General features: G+C 26.5%; 1 long non-coding RNA gene across 1 annotated transcript; it reads right to left on the bottom strand.

Annotated features, from left to right (window-relative positions):
- Positions 1–7660: 7660 nt before the first annotated feature.
- On the bottom strand, positions 7661–8226 carry LOC142645175 (uncharacterized). The gene is made up of 2 exons (XR_012846339.1): positions 8076–8226; positions 7661–7996 (listed from the first exon to the last, which is right to left on the bottom strand). It is a non-coding gene; the product is annotated as an uncharacterized LOC142645175 (long non-coding RNA).
- Between the last annotated feature and the right edge of the window lie 11339 nt (positions 8227–19565).

Raw genomic sequence — 19565 nt, 5'->3', positions numbered from 1 at the left:
AAGAATTTATACCTTTAATTTTTGTATTTGTTTCATTTTTTTTATTCTAAAAAAATGTCATTCACACATGTTACAGTCGTTGGCGTCAAAAGAAGAAAAAAAATGATACAAAACAACAATGATAGGATTTGAGAGTGAATACAAAAAAAAATCAGTATCAAAACGGGAAAAGAATAACCATAATGCTAATTTAATGAACATAATCCTCTCTGTCTTTTCATTCCTATATGTAACATAACATCTATGGTAAATAAAATAAACGAAACAATGATGATGATGACGAATCATGAAAAATAAAGTCAAACAAGAAAAAAAATCTATCAATATGTTCATGTCAACTGGATTTCCGTTTCTACCATTCATTTGAAGAAAAAACCTCTGATGTTTAAAAAAAAATATATTGGTCCATTGAGTCCAATAAAGATCCTTATTTTTTTCTCTTCTTCCAATCAAAAGATATTTTGAGATACACGAACAACAACAACAAATAAATAATATGACATTCGAATAAAATTTTTTATCCACAAAAAAAACGAGACGATACACAACAACCGCCGAAATATATTGAGATTCGTATAAAACGAAACTGGAAAAAAATATAATGAGAATCAGGCCAATTAGGTCAAAACGACGACAACAAGTCAGTTGAAATGGACATCAACAATGGGAAAAGAATTGTGAATAGCAAATTTCTACGTTATTTCTTTGATATTTTCCATTTAATAATTCAATATTTCATTTATCGTTGTTTTTTTTGAAACAAAATATAGTGAAATTCAGAAAGAAAAAAAATATAACCATTGAAAAATCATGATGATGATGATGATGATTAGACATGAAATGTATTTGAATGAACGGATCAAGAAAATTGTGAAGCGAAAAAAAGGAAATTCTTGTTTAATAAGATATTTTTGTTGGATCTTCATTCTTATTCAATGTAGTTTGTGTGATCCATGTTGTTGTGGCGTTAAAAAAAAGACGATGAAAGATGAAAGACCGAATAAACTTCAAATGATAATGATAATAAAAAAAACAATGACAATGACAACATTATTTAAAGAATATATCAAAAGCGGCTTTTGAAACAGTCTTTTTTGTTGTTTGTTAAAAAAAATGGTTGAATTGGTTCAAATTGGTAGAAAGATAGCCTTTTGTCATTTACCCCTTGAAAAAATCGAACAAACAAATAGAAAAAGAAGTGAGAAAAAAAAACACTAACATCGACAAACATCATTCTCATCAACATCATCATCGTGGCGACAAACATCCACTACGAAGTAAATTAGATTTGACACAGTAGGGAATCCTTAAGAAAAGAATAGAATTAAGATTTTGATAAGAAAAAACAAAACCTATTCATCCAATCATTCATTCATTTGTTTTTCGTTTCATAGATCCAAAACAAAACACAATAACAACATAGAAAATCTTTAGATTTTCATTCTCATCTTCCATTGGCAATCATTTTGTTTTTTTTTCTTGTCAAATTCAAAAGTTTCATTTGTTTCTCATTTTGAACAACAACAACAACAACAAAAACGAAATCGTTTCGGATATAGATTATATGTGTGTTTGTGATCCATGGCTTTGTTTTTAGTTTCTTTTATGAATGAAATCTTTTTCAATATATTCAATTCTAACCGGATGGATGAATGTCAGATCATCATCATCATCATCATCATGTCGACAAAATCATTATTGTACAATGAAATAGCAACAAAAATAAAAAAAAATCTAGAAAATCTAATTGTTTATATGGATTCTTTCATCATTTAGTCAAATGAATAATGTTGAATGATGGAGAAGGAAGATTTCTAATTTCCTTTCTATCATTTATATGTCGTCTATGTATAGATATTTGGAACAAAGAAGTTTGATGAGCAAATTTTTCATCATTCTGTCGAGATCATTGAATGTGTTTGTGTCTTATGATTCATTTGTTCATCATCATCATCATCATCATCATTCTTTCTATTTTCTTCGTGTTATTTGGTCGAACAAGAGATTTACGAAAAAAAAAGAAAAAAGCAAAGACAAAACAGAAAAAAAATCGACTAAGCCGACTGTTGATGTTGTTGCTGTCAAGTTTATTATTATGGAACAATAGACATTGATCCATCATGATGATGATGATGGAAGAATTGAAAAAACCGAAAAGATTGCTAAATGATTTGGCCAAAAGATTTGGTTTTTATTTTGCTGACAAAAAATAAATAAAAGACTCATACTGTGATGATCTTGAAGAAATTGGTCGACGAATAAATCTGGGAAAAGAATTGATGAAAAGAAAATGAGCCTAATTTAGAAATCTCATAGTTTTATTCTTAAATATTATTTAAGGCTTTGATTATCAATGATAGACAACAACCAACCAACCAACCAGCCAACCATCTTATTACTGTCTACAGATCTTATTGTTTTATTCTTTTGTTTTTTTTTGGTAATGATCCAGTTATAGCTAATTTTGGTGTTCATCGAATGATGATTAATCAATACAAAAAAAAAAAGAAAAACTTTTATAATGCCGAAAATAATTGAAAATCGTTTAGGAAAAGTGTCAATCACATTCTCAATTTATTTTGTTAATTCAAATCTAAAGAAAATTTTATTGAAATAAAATTCCAATGATATGAATGACATTTTCCAAAGATGATATTGAAAAAATGATAAAATGAAAGTAAATCCTTAAATAATTTCAAGTATTAAGTATCGTTATTTCCATTCTAAATATATACTAGAGGGATATAGAGATCATCAGATAAAAAATCATTATAATGATCACTGATGATGATTCTTTTTTTCATTCGTTTTATTTTGACAACAATTTCACTTTTTGGATCATTGTGGAATTGAACGAAAAAAAATCGATTTGAAAATTGATTCGAAATAAGAAAAAAAACGTATGCTATTGGATATTTTTTGCTCAGGAAAATGAAAACTTATTTTGGCCGTATAATTTTCCGATAGCAATCGAAAATTGTTTGGCATATCATTTGAAGTATGTTTGTGTGTGTGTGTGTGTGTGTTTGTGTTCCCGGATATTATGATTGGCATCCGAAACATTTTTTTTCCAGGAGGGTAAAAAAGCGATAAAAATGAGTTTATGTTTCCAACTTATTTATATGTGAAATGGCTGATTTCGATTAAGTTCGATTACCGATCTTAATACACCAATTTTTATTTTTTGATCATAGTAACATCAAAAGTCCTGGAACAAAAAGAGGGATAGAGAAAATCAATTATTAAATTTGTTATTATCATTATCATTAAATTCGAAACTTAACTATATGATGACGGATAATAAAAGATCGTTTTAATATATATTGAATTAATGGAAAGAAAATCATTTGTTTGATTGTCAAGAAAAGGAAAAAAATCGATACATTTTTTCCGTTTGCTTTATTTCTTTCAAACATCACTTCATTGATGGATGTGAAACTTTTTTTTTCATTTTCCATTCTGAAAATATATTAAACAAAAATGTTTGGTCAAAATTCAGGTTGATCAATGATTGAAAACTTTCAATTGTATTCACACATATTTATGCTATGGAAATTGTTGTTGTTATTATTGTGAGAATCAAATTAGAAATAAGAATGTATCACCAATACAATAGATGTTTAGATTTTGATTCACAATGGAACTAATTTGATTTTCCACAATGTGCTGTAAGTAATATTCTTTTATCATTTCAAAAGAAAATCAAACAAATAAATAAATATCACTTGAATAGAAAACAAAGTGAAAGCAACAAATTTAAGGTTTTCAAACTTGGTAAAAATTTTGCTCTATATTCGTATTGGAAATAATTGAAAATAAATAGCCAAAAGTAAAAGAAAATGTAAATAGTAGTTTAAATTTATTAAATCAAAATGTTAAAATCTCATTCATTCATTTCAAACATATTTCTAGAATCTTCCAAAATAATCAGTTTGTATTTACAATCAAATAATACATATTTCATCAATAACAGAATCTTTTGTTTTTCAATTGATTTCAAAGAATTTGATAAATTGTTTTGAAAAGTCAAAAAAAATCGATCAATGATATATTATATACAATAAGAATAACAATAAATCGAATGAGAATAATCACATTTAAAGTATGATCAGCCAAACAAACAGAAAAAAAATTATAATCTATAAAGCCTATATTATACTGATAATAACAATAATCATCATACAAACGAATAATATTGAAAAAAAGCAATTTTTTTACATTTCAAAATCGATTGTTCGATTCCATTATTATTTTGCTTTATTTTACAATTTCAAGTTACGTTCATAATAGTGTATCTGCCATTTAAAGATATTATCCTTGTTCTTTTCACAAATAATCATCGTTAATATCATAGATTGACTACTACGATGATGATGATGATTGAATGTATACAAATTTATACATTTGAAAAAGAAAAACGTATTCCAAAATCATAAGAATCATTGTCATTGTCGTTTGTTATGGTTGTAATCATTGTCTTTTGATCACTAAATTTTTTCCGTTTAGTTTTTCTCTTCAGTGATCATTTTTTTGTGAAACAAAAATTTTACATTTTTCTTTTACTCTCCTCATTCGATCGTTTTGATTCGAAACAAAAAATGAACGAAATTTTCTTCGATTGGTCGATGATCAAATCTATACTGTCCCCATCAAAAAATCGAATGTTATTCCAATTCAATTCATTCGATTCTATTCCTGAAACCAAAAAAACAAAAATCAAGACTTAATACTATGAATACAGTTTACAGTTTCTTCTTTCAGTTACTATCACGAATTGAAAATTGAATAAAGTCAATTTCGGTGTTCTTCAACTTTTTTTTTCTTCGCTATCATCGAACGATTCGATTGAATTGAATTCAACCGTATAGTGTATAGATGAGAATGGTGGCCAATCGAGCAACCAATTTTTTTTAAAGAATGGTTTCTTGCTTATTTGATGGCTACACAAATACGATGTTGATGATGATGATGACTATGAAGAATCATTCAATTTTTTTCATCATCGCAGTACGATAACAGGAGAAAAATGACCCATTTATTTTTGTTTTGATCAACAAAGTCCAGTTGGTAATTTGAATTTTGTATCCATTTTATGGAATTGAATTTCCATTTCGATTTTATAGAAATTGTTTTTGTTTCACTTTTGTTGTTCGATTTAAATTGAAATAATCATCGTTTTTTTTTGACTTTATTCAGGAAATCAATATAAATGAATTGATTTTGGATCACAGAAACAAAAACAACAACTTATATAATATGGTGAAAAATTTTTATTGCCATTATTCAACAATAATATAGAGAATTCTTACACTGTTTTATCTTAATCGAATGAGGTAATCGACATTGAAAAATCATTTAGTAATCAAATGAAAGAGAAAAAAATTGATGATATTTATGGGCAATTTTATAGCCAAGATTTACATGATGAGATCCAGATAATAAAAATAGACCATTAAAAGGCAAGTCATACAATACCCTCAATACAATCATCATTCTTTGAATGTTTTTGATTTCAAATCATCAAAAAAACGGAAAAATCTGAATATAAAATATCAAATCAATTTAATTAGTTTTATACAATGGTCAGTATTTTTATTTTGTGTGAGAAAAAAATGGCCATCTATAAAAAAAATTATGCATTCAGTGATAAAAATAATCGATTTTTTTTTGTCATTCGATTCCCCTTTTATATCACATATCTTTTTTCATGTCAATTTCAATAATCACAATATTATATGATAGAATCACGTTCTTATTATTGACTTTCAAACATTTTTTTTTCTTAAGTGGCTGTTATTATTATCATCATAATGACGGATGACGATGGTGAACAACAACAATAACAACAAAATAATAATCGAAAGAATGGAATGTATTTTTTTCTGCTGACTTTGAAAAAACGTGTTGCCATCAAAAATATATTTTATCTATGATTGATTTGATGTATAAAAAAAACAATGACAACAACAATAAGAACAAAAATTCTAAAAGATCAGCGATAATTCGAATAATGACAACATTTATCTTTATAACATAATCCTCAAAAAATGTTGTATTCATTAAGTGATGACCACAATGAAAACAATACGAACATATAAATGATGATTGAATCAAACAAAACAAACAAAGCAAAAAATGGATCCACAAATTTTGAATCAATTATTTTTCCATTGGATCAATTTTTACTAAAAAGAATCTGTTAAAATATCTGTCAAAATGTTGATCATGATGATGATGATGATGATGAAAAACCACAAATATCGAATATGAAACAAACAAACAAACAAATTCAGGATTTGTTTACACATTGTCTTTGATAGTATTATCACTATAATCATGTTATTTTCTTGTTTTTTATTTAATCACATTCTTTATTTTTTTGGCTATTCATTTTTTTCACAAGCATTGTGTAATCAATTTGAAATTTTTTTTTGTTGTCTTTTTTTGTGTTTCTCATATCCAATGTTCTTAGGTAGATATTTTTGCTCTTTTATTCATAAAAACAAGAACAAAAAAAAATAGGAATAACAAAAAGAAAATATGATGTGATTAACTATTAAATAAACTGAACTGAAATTCTTCAATGAACAAAAAAAAGAAAAAAAAACAAATGCAGGGAGCTTATCATAATCATCATCATCATCATACAGATACTATAGTTCAACAAAAGTTCAGAAACAAACAGGGTAAGAAAAAACTGAATTCTGTTCACATTGAATGTGAACAGAGAGATTATCTTGTCAATTTACAATAGGAGAATATATGAAAAATAAAAATTCTGTAAAACACAGTGTGTATATAGATGACATTTATACATGGTTGTCAATGTGTATAGAAAACATGAAAAAAATTGATGATGCGGAGGGGAAAAAACAAACACAAACAAAAATTGTAAGAAATTGAACGAACCAAAATGAAAAAAAAATCGGTATTGATATGGTGAATTTTCATGTTGTTTTTTTTTGAAATCCTGCCAATAATAATCGAAGTAAAATCGAATAAAGCCAGCTTGAAATAATTACCTTTAAAATGCTATCGAATATGCGCTGGTACATTTATAAGTTGGTATTAATGGGCAATTCTTGTACAAAATAAAATCATTACATTGGTTTTTATCAAATCGAAGATTCGTATTTCATTTAATGGCATTGAATTCCAATGAAAGAAAAAAAAATTGTTTATTATTGCGAATATATATAAAAAAAACAACAATAAACGACATTCATTCCGATTTTATTCATATTTGAAAACAGGTGGCCATTTAACAGGGAATCGAAATTGCCATAAAAACAATTGAGAATAAAATGGTGTTTTTCTTTTGTTCTACTACACTGTTAAAAATGGTATGACTTTATAAGTTCATAAAGTGGAAGTGTGGACTTATAAGTTCACATTAGACCAAGTGAACATATAAACTCACTTTAAGGAATTGTGAGCTTATAACTTCACTTTAAGGAATTGTGAGCTTATAAGTCCACACTTCCACTTTATGAACTTATAACTTCACTTTAAGGAATTGTGAGCTTATAAACTCATACGAGAACGTTGTGAGTTTATAACTTCATACGAGAAAAAATGTGAGGTTTTTAAAATAAAAATAAAAACCCCTATACGCAAGCGTTTTTTTTTTTATTAAAAAAATCTTGATGCGCAAGTGAAATTAAATTAAATTATTGAAGTTTTTAATTATTTTTCATTTAAAGATATATTATTAATTATTATAATTATTAAACAAGGCTAATAGAAATTTATCAATAGAAATCGGCTCAGGAACATGAAAAGAGAACCCGACTTGGTTTTCATTGTTCGATCCATCTTTATAGATTATGACCTCGTGATCAAATGGACAAATAAAGTAAATTAGAATCTTTGCATTCATTCGACACTTGTCGGCATTGAAGTTGAGACAGATAGCAATCGAACATCCCCAACATAAATGTCATTCTTTCTCAATCTTAGCTTGATTCGGTGTTATTGTAGGTAGTGATAAAAAATACTTAAAACAAAACCAATGAGATTAGGAAAAAACATGGAACAAGTTAGACATAAACAACAATCATATTCAATGAACAAACCTGATAACCAAATTTTGTAAACGAACCACACTTAACAAAAATAATGAATAACAACTAATCGAACAGTAGTTTAAATAATCAAAACAGAACCCTAACAGCTAATTTCAATTATGAGGGCGCTCGTCGCCTCCACATGAATTCAAAATTTTTCAAAAAATTTTCCAAGTCCAAAAATCCAATTTTTTTTTGAGTTTGTAATTTGAAAAAATAAAATAAAATCAAAATTGTGATTTTATAACTTCACTTTAAGGAATTGTGAACTTATAAACTCATACGAAAAACGTTGTGAGTTTGTAATTTGAAAAAATAAAATAAAATCAAAATTGTGATTTTATAACTTCACTTTAAGGAATTGTGAACTTATAAACTCATACGAAAAACGTTGTGAGTTTGTAATTTGAAAAAATAAAATAAAATCAAAATTGTGATTTTATAACTTCACTTTAAGGAATTGTGAACTTATAAACTCATACGAAAAACGTTGTGAGTTTGTAATTTGAAAAAATAAAATAAAATCCAAAATTGTGATTTTTTAACTTCACTTTAAGGAATTGTGAGCTTATAAACTCATACGAAAAACGTTATGAGTTTATAACTTCATACGAAAAAACCATGTGAGTTTATAACTCCATTCATAAAACATTATGAGTTTTTAATTTTAAAAAAATAAAATTAAATCCAAAATTAGAATTTTTAAAGTCATACGAAAAACGTTGTGATTTTATAACTCCATACGAAAAACGTTGTGAGTTTATAACTTCATACACACAGAAAAATGAAACGTAAAATAGTTCGATTTTTTGCCAAAAAACCATAACATTTTTGGGTTTTAACGTCATCCACAAAATGTTATGGTTTTTTTCCTCAATATTTTATGGAAAACTGAAATCGTGAAATATTAGGATTTTTTTCCAGAATATTTCATGATTTTTGGCCAATCTTATACTCAGCCCAAACATTTCATGGATTTTTTGTTTTGCCCAAACATTTCATGGATTTTTTGTTTTGCCCAAACATTTCATGGATTTTTTGTTTTGTCCCAATATTTCATGGATTTTTTGTTTTGCCTCAATATTTCATGAAAAATTTCTGGACTTAGAAAATTTTTTTCATTTTTTGGATTAATCAAAATTTCATAATAAAATATGTACAATTTGACACTCGGCCAAACATATCGCGTTTGCAATGAATTTGCGAAGTTGGATCTACAAAAAAATGATTGATTTGAAACCACGTTTCAATGAGAATGGAATCCTATCCTATCTTCCGGACAGAATAATCATACAGACAAAATGGATGTTTCCTAAGCAAATTTTTTTCAATAGGGCTAAAGAAGAAGGTATTGGATTGGATCTTCCTCCATTTGTCTACGATGAGTTCCAATCGAATTGACTAATATCTAATCTGGTTAAAAAATGTGAAGGGGTCAAATGCTGCAATTTGATCATGAAGTCAAAACTAGTGGCTGTTGTTAACTGGCTTTGTAAACAACTGTTAACCTTAAATTGCTTTTGAATATCTGATTGGATTCATGGTCGATTCATGAAAAGATTTGGTAAATCGATGTTTGTTCGATTGAGCCATAACAATTGAACTTGAAATTTGAAACAATTCGCTAACATTCGAAACATTGTTGATAATTCAATTAAACAATTGAAATAATTCGAATCCAGCATTTTTGTTTTTAAACGAAGTTTTCGTTTTTCGTTTGCCATTTGACTATTTTTCGAATCAGAAAATATTATTTTGTGTAACGGCTCAAAGCATGAAAAAAACAATAGAAAGCGTTGTGGCTGGATAAGGAAATCTCCAATGGTCGAACGAGAAATCGGAAGCGATATGGAACTCAAGCAAGCATCAGTGGTGAACTGAGGGCAACCAAGGAAGATTCATCCATTCATGATAAATTATTAGAAATCACATAGCCATGATTTGAGCGATAATCTGGAAAATAAAGCAAACAAATCGGAGAATTTCAATCTATCCTTGGCCAATAATCTTAATTTTTTATAATTTTATTCACTGATTAACTTGTTTACTTTTTGTTTATGAATTTAAAAATGATCTTTATGCCACCTTAGTCGGCTAAATTTATCTTTCTTTTCTCTTTTATTTCGCATTTTTTTTGTAAATAAAAATATTTTTAACCAGAATATTTCATGATTTTTTGCCCAAAAATATTCAGTCTTTTTCCAGAATATTTCATGGATTTTTCCAAGAAATATTAGGTCTTTTCCAGAATATTTCATGATTTTTTGGCCACAAATATTTGAGTTTTTTGCCTCAATATTTCATGGATTTTGCCCAGAAATACAAAAAAGAAAAAAACCATAACATTTTGTGGATGACGTTAAAACCCAAAAATGTTATGAATTTTGCCGTATATTTTACGACTTTATTTTTCTGTGTGTACGAGAAACCATGTGAGATTATAAGTCCATTCGAAAAACATTATGAGTTTTTAATTACAAATAAAATCCAAAATTCGAATTTTTAAACTCATACGAAAAACGTTGTGATTTTATAACTCCATACGAGAAATAATGTGAGTTTATAATTTCATACAAGAAAAATGTGAACTTATAAGTCCACACTTCCACTTTATGAACTTATAAAGTCATACCATTTTTAACAGTGTAATAATGATTCATATATCTGAGCTATATTTTATTAATTTCATTGATGAATTTCAAATGTTAATCTAACTCAAGAAAACAACTGTCTCATCATTATCACAAATGTAATGTAACTTTTTAATTAGGAAATTAAATTACATTAACATGTTTCTACGCTTTATATTCAGGATTCAAATGTTCACTATTTTGAATTATTTTCACTTTCTTTTTATATTTTTGTATGCAATGTATGTTAAAATATAAAATGTTCAAACAATTCAACAAACGGAGATAAAAGAGAAAAAAAATGATATAGAGAAAAATTGAGAGCAACAAAAAAAGAAAAGAAAAAGAAAAATATCAGAAGATCACCATCGTATTCTTATTATCTAATTAAGGTGTATTAATATTCTTCTAACGTTAGAATTATTGTTGTTATCGGGTTATCCATTCTATTTATTCTTTCAAAAACGTAATGATAGTTGATTATCAATGAAAAAAACATACATATGAAAAAAAACTAAAGAATGGTAATAAAAATAATATTTGCTAATTAAGTCAAATCAAATACGTTTTTTTTTGTTGGTATCATTTTGTCTTTGCATTCATATCGACAGTTGTTATATAACATTCGGTGGAAAAAATAACATACCCATAACCATAAGACCATAACACACACAAACACAAACTTAAACATCAAATGATCTTAATGAATGGGGAAAAAATATATAAAAGCCATAATAAAAAAACATTAAAACGTATTTGGATTCTTGAATATAATATGATAATCATCAAGAATAATGTTGAAAAACTATAGTAGGGAATGGAAAAAAAGTCAAACAATCATTACCTACATTTGGTGCGTGTGTTCTTGGAATTTACATTTCAATGTTTTTTTCTTTATATTTCTCTCAAATCGAATGATATTCATTTTTATATTTCGCATTGATTCTGTTCTTAATGTTATCAAAAAAAATAGAGAATATGGAGGGACAATTAAAATTTTTTTCTTTTTTTCTTTTGTTTGGTTTATTTTTCTGTTTTTCATTTCATCACGAATGAAAAAAATTTGTGAAAAAGTAGAAAATTTTTTACCCACTTTTATTTACCCCCAAATTTTGCGGAAAACCATCATCATCATCATCTCTCAACAATCAATGATGATGAAGTTGAAAAAATTGAAAATTTTCTTTCCTTATGATGATCATCATGATGAGATTCTATTTGCCAAAAATTTTTTTTCTCTTTACATCATACAGTATGGTAAATTAAAGTTTCATCCAATTTATTTAGAAAGAGTATGGTTGTTGTTTTCAGAATTCAATAATGCCAACATTTGGTCCTCAAAAAAAAGAAGAAGAAAAAAAAATACTATGGGGAATAATTATGCAAAAATAGAAACTTTACAATGAACATGAAATGAATGAACGGATGAAAAACAAAAACAAAAACAAAAAAATTTCAAACAAAAAAAAAGTTCAATTAAGTTATCTTTGAAAACGAATATTCTCAAGATACATACATACACACAAACACACAAATAGAGACGAGAATCGAATATTGAAAACATCTCATCATTTTCAAGAAGTTTTAAAGAAATTTTGAAGATCATCATCATCATCATCGATAATGATGATGAAAACTATTGCTTTTATTAATTTTTTCCCCTCTCTCTCTCTTTTACTCGATTCTTTTTAAACTTTCTCTACTTTTTATATTGAAAATTCCAATGGTGTACGTGTGATTGTCTATAGTAGAAATGAAATTTTTTTCAGAAACCAAAATCATCATCATCATCATCAATGCGATGATTATATTCGTTGAATAAAAAGTGGAAAAAAAATTCTGAAACATGAAAATACGATTTACAAAATATAAACTGAATAAATTGAAATGACTTACCGTTATTATGGCCAAAAAAATATATATTCATTTTTCATTTCCCCCAATTCGTTTGGATCACATTATATCATATATGGATTGTGACATGAATGTATAGAGAGAAAAAATCCAATCCAAATTTTTATACTCTTGCCAATTCGTCATATAGAAGAATATCAATTTTATCAGTCGTTCATGGTTTTATGAATATCTGAGCTCTGTAATCATCATGATTGAAAGTTGATGGCGAAAGAAAGAAAAACGAAATGAACAAAATTCAATCTAATTATTAGATCTCAAAGAAAAAAAAACGAAAAATATTTTTCATTATTTCATTCCTATGAAGAAAATAAAAAAAAGAAAATTCTTCGAATCCAGATGATTCATATAAATATCGATGGTAAAAAATATTCTCAACTTTTTTCTTTTTTTCCATTTTTTTAAAGCATCATTGAATACGCACGCAATCTTTACGGGCAAGTTTGATTTATAATAATAATAATATTATCATCAAGCTCATTTATGAATGTATCCTTCATTATTTTGGTTCGAATTTAAAACATTCGTTGTAAATTGAAATGTGAAAAATTCTGTTTTTTCTCAGTATTATCATTTTTTCAAAAGCAAATATTAGTTTAATGAGATGAGTATAAGGAAAAAGAATTTATTTTCGAGTATTTTGCCTAATATGTTAGTGTGTATGTTCGGTAAATATTAAAATTTTATAAAATTGAATTCTTATGTTTCTAATTATAATAAATAAACGAAAAAAAAGAGTGCAGAAATGACATTTATAAAAAAAATGAAAATAAAATTTCACTTGAATTCAACAACAATAACATGGATATATCGAAAAAAAAATTGAATTGAAGTGAAGTGAAATAATAATTTTATTGGAAACTTGTCATTGGAATATATATTATTATTGGAATTTAGAAAGCAAAAAAGAATTTTTTCATCATTGACTTATCATCATCTCAATCACGTCTTGGTTTCTTTACATTCATTTCACCAATCACGATTAAAATAGCTGTGAGGTAAAAAATTTTGATTTGAATTTTTTTTTTTTATTTCATCTTAAAATATTCAATAAATTTATTTGCACAAGGTTTAAAAGTTTCATAGAAAAAATCATCATTCAATCATAAATGATGATAATAATCGATTCACAACAAGATTATCTTAGCTATCACAACAACAACAACATCCGACAGAAATGTCATTTTCATCCAGATATAACAGAGAAAAAAATCTTGATTGAAAAATAAATCATTTTTGTATGCATATCTTGAATGAAAAGTTTCGATCCAATAAACAAAACACACAACAGCAAAAAAAAAAAAAAATACTTCATCATGGCTGTCATTTATTAGATTTATAGCGAATATTTAATTAAGATATCTTGTCTATCTATTTTAACTGGCTATACAGTTTGCATTGAAATTTCTCCAAGCTAATCTATTCAATGAATTTTTTTTCTTGGTTATTTTTTGAAAGCTTCATTCATTCAAAGTCAATCCATAATATCAACAACAACAACAACAATAAAGTAGAACGATGATGAACCCTTTATAACTTTACTTTATACTCTACTAGATTCAATGTAAAACAAAATGATTTAGTGTGAAAAAGAGTTTGAAAATTTCAAAAAGGCTACAAAATGACGCTTAGGATCTACATCTTCATCATCATCATCATCATTATCATCAAGGACATCATGGAAAAAAAGAAAAAAATCGATTCAAAAAAAAAAACAAAATTCAACTTTCCATTACTAAACAATGTTTATATTGGATTCATTAAAAAAATAGGGTTAAGCGATTACACCATCATCATAGGCGATCAACCATAGACAACGTCAATGACAATAAGAGGGAAAGAATTGAATGACATTCTTAGCTTTTGTTCAATACTACATGAATGTATATAGATATAGAAATATATTTCACATTTTGGATCGTTGTTGTCGTTTTTATTTTATTTTATTTTTATTTTTTTTGTTAAACGACGATTAAGCTTAATTAAAAATGATGCCATACCATAATGATATTTACTATATTTATTTATCTATATAAATTGCTACTACTTTTCATTATTAGCTTCTATTGGGATTTTTTTTTTGGTTACACTTTGTTACAGAGCTATGGATTTGTTTGTAGTAGAATCCCTTTTATTTATGTTTTTCTTTTGACGCTTGCAATCATTGTATTATTTGATGTTTGATTTCATTGAACGCACACCAAAAAAGACACACACACACATTATCTCATTAAACGTAACAACAAAATAACAAACAAACAAAAATGTCGATTTTTTTTTGTCGCTAGCAACAAAATGAGAAAATTTTTCGGTGATAACGGAAATCGAGAAAAAAAGTTTTTTTTTGTTCAATTCCGTGGCACAAACATGTAATGTATTACAATGACGTGCTTTTTGTGTATAATTGAGGTTGACCACTTTTGTGTGGCCAAAATCAAAGATCATGAGCATCCGAAAAGATGATGACGACAAAATTCAAAAGCAAAAAAAAACATAAAATACAAGAATCTCAACAAAACTAGAAACATACAGCATTAAGAGTCGGAAAAGTATCAAGCAAAGAAAAAAAAACAGACATTTTCATACATAAAACACCAGAATTAAGTGCAATGCAAACGAAATTCTTGAGAAAAAAATGTTGAGACACTCTGGAACATTCGACGAAATTTTCATCACTCTCTCTCTCGTTTTCTCTTCATATATTGTTAGGTTCTTAAGTTTTGTTTTATTTTGTTTAATATTCCAATCATTCGAATGTTCTTACATTTTGTCGTTGTCGTCGACAATTTTTGTTTCAACTTCGAGTGTTATAATTTATGACAAACAATTTATAACAAATAAATTGATGACAGTAATGACAAAATTTCATTTGTGACTTTATATCATAATGATAATGAGAATGAAGAATCAGAAGAAGAGAAAAAAACGATGATTCAAAACAATTTGATTCTTTTTTTATGAATTTGAACTCTAAATGTAGATTTTTATTACAAAGGCAAAAAAAAAGATATTTTAATTACATCCATTTGACTCATACGATTCTCATTATCACACACCATATGTGAATGAAAAAAAAACGTTGAAAAGAAATAACCTGAAAATTCTTGTGTTTGAAATTTGAATTCACGCGTTCAAGTTTTTTTTTCTTTTGCCTAAACAGAATGAGTAAAAAAATGAATAGAATGAAAATGTAAAAAATGGAGAAAGAGAAAAAAATGGATCGATAAATCACATCTGTACAATGATGATGATGATGATGAAAATTGGTTTTAATTTCTTTTTCGTTACTTACATAGAATATGGTTTTTTTCCCGATGTCAGAATTGTCGAATTGGATCAGAATTTTTTGTTCCCGTTTGTTTGTTTTTTTTCTCAATGTAGTAAATGCGTGAGAAGGCCATGCCATATTGAATGAAAGTAAAAGTTTTTTCTTCAACATTTTTTTTTCATTCCAAAACTGAAGAAAAAACCAACAAGACATCAAAATTGGATTATTGTTCAACACACGATGATGTTCGAATGTTGTTTGCATCGTGTTCAACCATACGAATCGTTTGATTCTATTTTTTTTCTTTTCTTGTGTTACCCCTTGTTTCAACATGTAACTTTTACATTTTCACACAACAACATAGATAAATTGTGAAACAGAATTATATTGAATCAAATGATGGCTAAAAACAAAAACAAAAATATCGTCATCGTGACGAACGAAAAGCGAAAACAACATCTGAAAACATCAAAGAACAAGTTTAACAAAATTAAACCCAAATGATAAAAAGTAAATTTCATTCGATTATTTTTTTTTCTTATAAATGGAATAAAAATAGGATGTGATCACAAATTTTCGCTTCGAAAGATTGAAGAAAAAAAACCGTTTTTTTTTAATAATAATAACGAAATTTTTTTTTACTGTAAATAAAAAAAATCGATTATATCGATTGTGTGTTATTCTCGGTATGGCAATCGTTGTTCGAATGTTCCAAAAAAACAACAATAAAAAACATTTTAAAATTCTTGAAGAAGATTTCGAATCGATAGAATCACCAGAGTGGATGGATGAATGGATGAAAAGAAACTCAATTATTAGATCAAAAAAATACTTAACAATGATAATCATAATGATTATGATGAAGTAAAAATAAATAAAGAAAATTCGATTAAAATTATGAGATATGAAAAAAAACGAAAAGAAATTCAATCATTATTATCATCATCATCATCATAAATTGAATGAAAAATCCTTTTTATCAAAATATAATCAAAGAAACAAAAAAGAATTGGATCAAAAGTAGACAAAAAAAATCAACCATAATTGTCAAACAAATGTCAAACCCAGCGAACAAACAAGCCACCCAAAATTTTTAAAAAAGTAGTAATTAGCTTTACTGTGATGGTATTGAGTAAAATCAATTGTTTTTTATTTCTTGATGATTCGAATGAATCAAGCGATTTTCTCGAAATGTTATTTTTAAAAAATTTCGGATCAATATTTGGATTTTTTTTTGCTTGTAAGTAAAGAAAATGAAAAAAAATCGTTAATAATTTTTTTTTCTTTTTTCTTATTGACCATTTGTAAACAATTTTGGAACATTTTCATCCGTTTGATTTATTTGTTACAAAGTACATATTTCTTTTTGGGAGGAAAAAAAATCATCAATCCTTGTTATATCAATAAGTAAAAATAAAATAAAATAAAAATAAAATAAAAAATAAAATAAAATAAAAATAAAATAAAAAATAAAATAAAATAAAAATTATTAGTTGAATGATTTTCTTGAATTCAATTTGTTTCACAAACATTTGTTGTCCACAAGATCATCATCAACAACAACAAATGAAAAAAAAAGAGAAAGGGATCATATGGATGTGTCGATTCAATTGGTAACAAACATGGATGATACACACATACACACAATTGGCAACAAATAACAAGCAATAGAAAAAAACGAATCTGTTTGTTGTTTGAAACTTTTTTGTTCAGTTCTGTTTTGTTTTGTTTTGCTTTTCAACACAATTCTTAGGCCAATTCTCAAGTTTTTATATAAATATTACAATTCTTTTCTTGATATTTTTCGAAAAAGCAAAAAAAAAGAAAGAAAGGAATCATCGTTATTTTTGTCTTTATATATGGGTGATGTGAAAATTTTTCTTTCTTTCTTTTTTGTTCCGGGGGTAGTCCGATGTTGATAATGATGAAAAGTTTTATAATGCATCAGAAAAAAAATGTCCAGATGTGAAAGTGAAATGAACGAATAAACCAAACTTTTGGTCACACTTCTCACACATATCGAACGAACACACCAACAAAAAAAAATTATTCCAAATTCAAGCTCAAAAACTATTGGAATTAATTATAATTTGATTAAATCAAGCCAAAAAAAAAATGAAATGAAAAACTCATTTTATTTTCAATGAACCAAGAATTGAGAATTCAACAAACACAAATACGAATTGGTCAGTAAAGAAAAAGAAAAAGAAAAAAAATCGTTTGAGAATTCATCACTTTGTGTATGTACGAATCGCTATCGAAATGTGTAGATCAATAAATGTTGTTTGGTGAGAAACTTAAGAGTTAGAAAAGCAAAAAAAAATGAATTTATTTTCACAGAATACACCAAAAGAAGAAGTAATCAAGAGAGAAAGATGATGAGACAAAATTCTTCAAAAAAAAAAACGCAACAACCAATGAGCCAGTGCGAAAAAAAAGTTGATTTATCGGCAATGTTTCACCAACAACAAAAAAAATAAAGAAAAAGTTTCGACGTGTCAAGAATAATATCTTTCCATTTACCATTCATTGTCGTTTGCTATTAACTTTACATTTTTTTTTTTATTTTTTCATTTTTTTTCATATTTGATTGTCGATCGATTGATGATGATGATGATGATCGACACGAATGAAACACATTCTTCAAGTCATTGGAGGTTAGTTTTTTTTAGAAATTCTAAACGAATGATGATAATATTATTATCAAAAATGACAGAAATGATATTATTATTTGTTCGATTCATTGAGATTTTTATATATTTTTTATTTTTTGGAAAAAAAATTTCGATCATATTTCGTAAAGCTATTCATTGAGTTTTTAATATAATTTCATTTTGGCCACGGAAAAAAACCAGATAATTCAATTTATTATCATTTTCATTATCAATTTGGTGTGTGCGATGTTATCATCATTTGTGGGCACCCTATCGAGTTTTCTGGAAAATAAACTTTACCATCATCTTTGTTTAAGAATTTTTTTTTCTCTTATTTTTGTTTCAACATCATCTTTTCAATCTAATCTTTGAAAAAAATGAATTTTTACTACAGAATTTTCTTTATAAAGAAGATTTCTATCACCTTCTAAAAGGAAATATCATTTCATCCATACAATACATCTAATTAATTTAGTGTGTTGACAATCTACCAATATTTATTATCGATTATTGATTGAATTATCTTTATTGTGGTATATATCAAACATCATATGAATGGATTTATAGATATTTTATTATTTGATCATCAAGAAAGAACAATGTAATTACAATTCACATATTGATTGTTCAATGAATATATTTATTATTTATGGAATAAAAACAATAAATCTAACCTGAAGCAAATTTGTTCCATTGATCAATGATTACTAATGATGATGACAAATTGAAAATTAAATAGGCGAAATTCTTGACCAAACTTGACAATACATAAGAAAAAATAAAAATATGTTTGAATCCAAACCAATATCAATATTTGTTGGAATAAATTCAATTTAGTTTCCTACAATATCATTTTTCCTTACAGCATCTCATCATTTTTTTATTTGGTAATTTCGATTCATTCATGGTTCGGTTTTTTCCTCTTGAATTAATGTGTATATGTTCTAGCGTGTTTTTTGCCTTGTCTTCATGAAAATGTCAATAAACACCGAAAAAAAGTTTCATCAATTTTCAATCCTGAATGTATTTGATT

This window comes from Dermatophagoides pteronyssinus, unplaced genomic scaffold, assembly GCF_027571235.1.
Source record: "Dermatophagoides pteronyssinus isolate colony J.1.1.1.1 unplaced genomic scaffold, Derpt_VIB-CSIC_2022.12 sq0007, whole genome shotgun sequence".
Lineage (NCBI taxonomy): Eukaryota > Metazoa > Arthropoda > Arachnida > Sarcoptiformes > Pyroglyphidae > Dermatophagoides > Dermatophagoides pteronyssinus.
The sequence above is the reverse complement of the archived record's forward strand: the minus strand, read 5'-3'. Positions and strand labels throughout refer to the sequence as shown.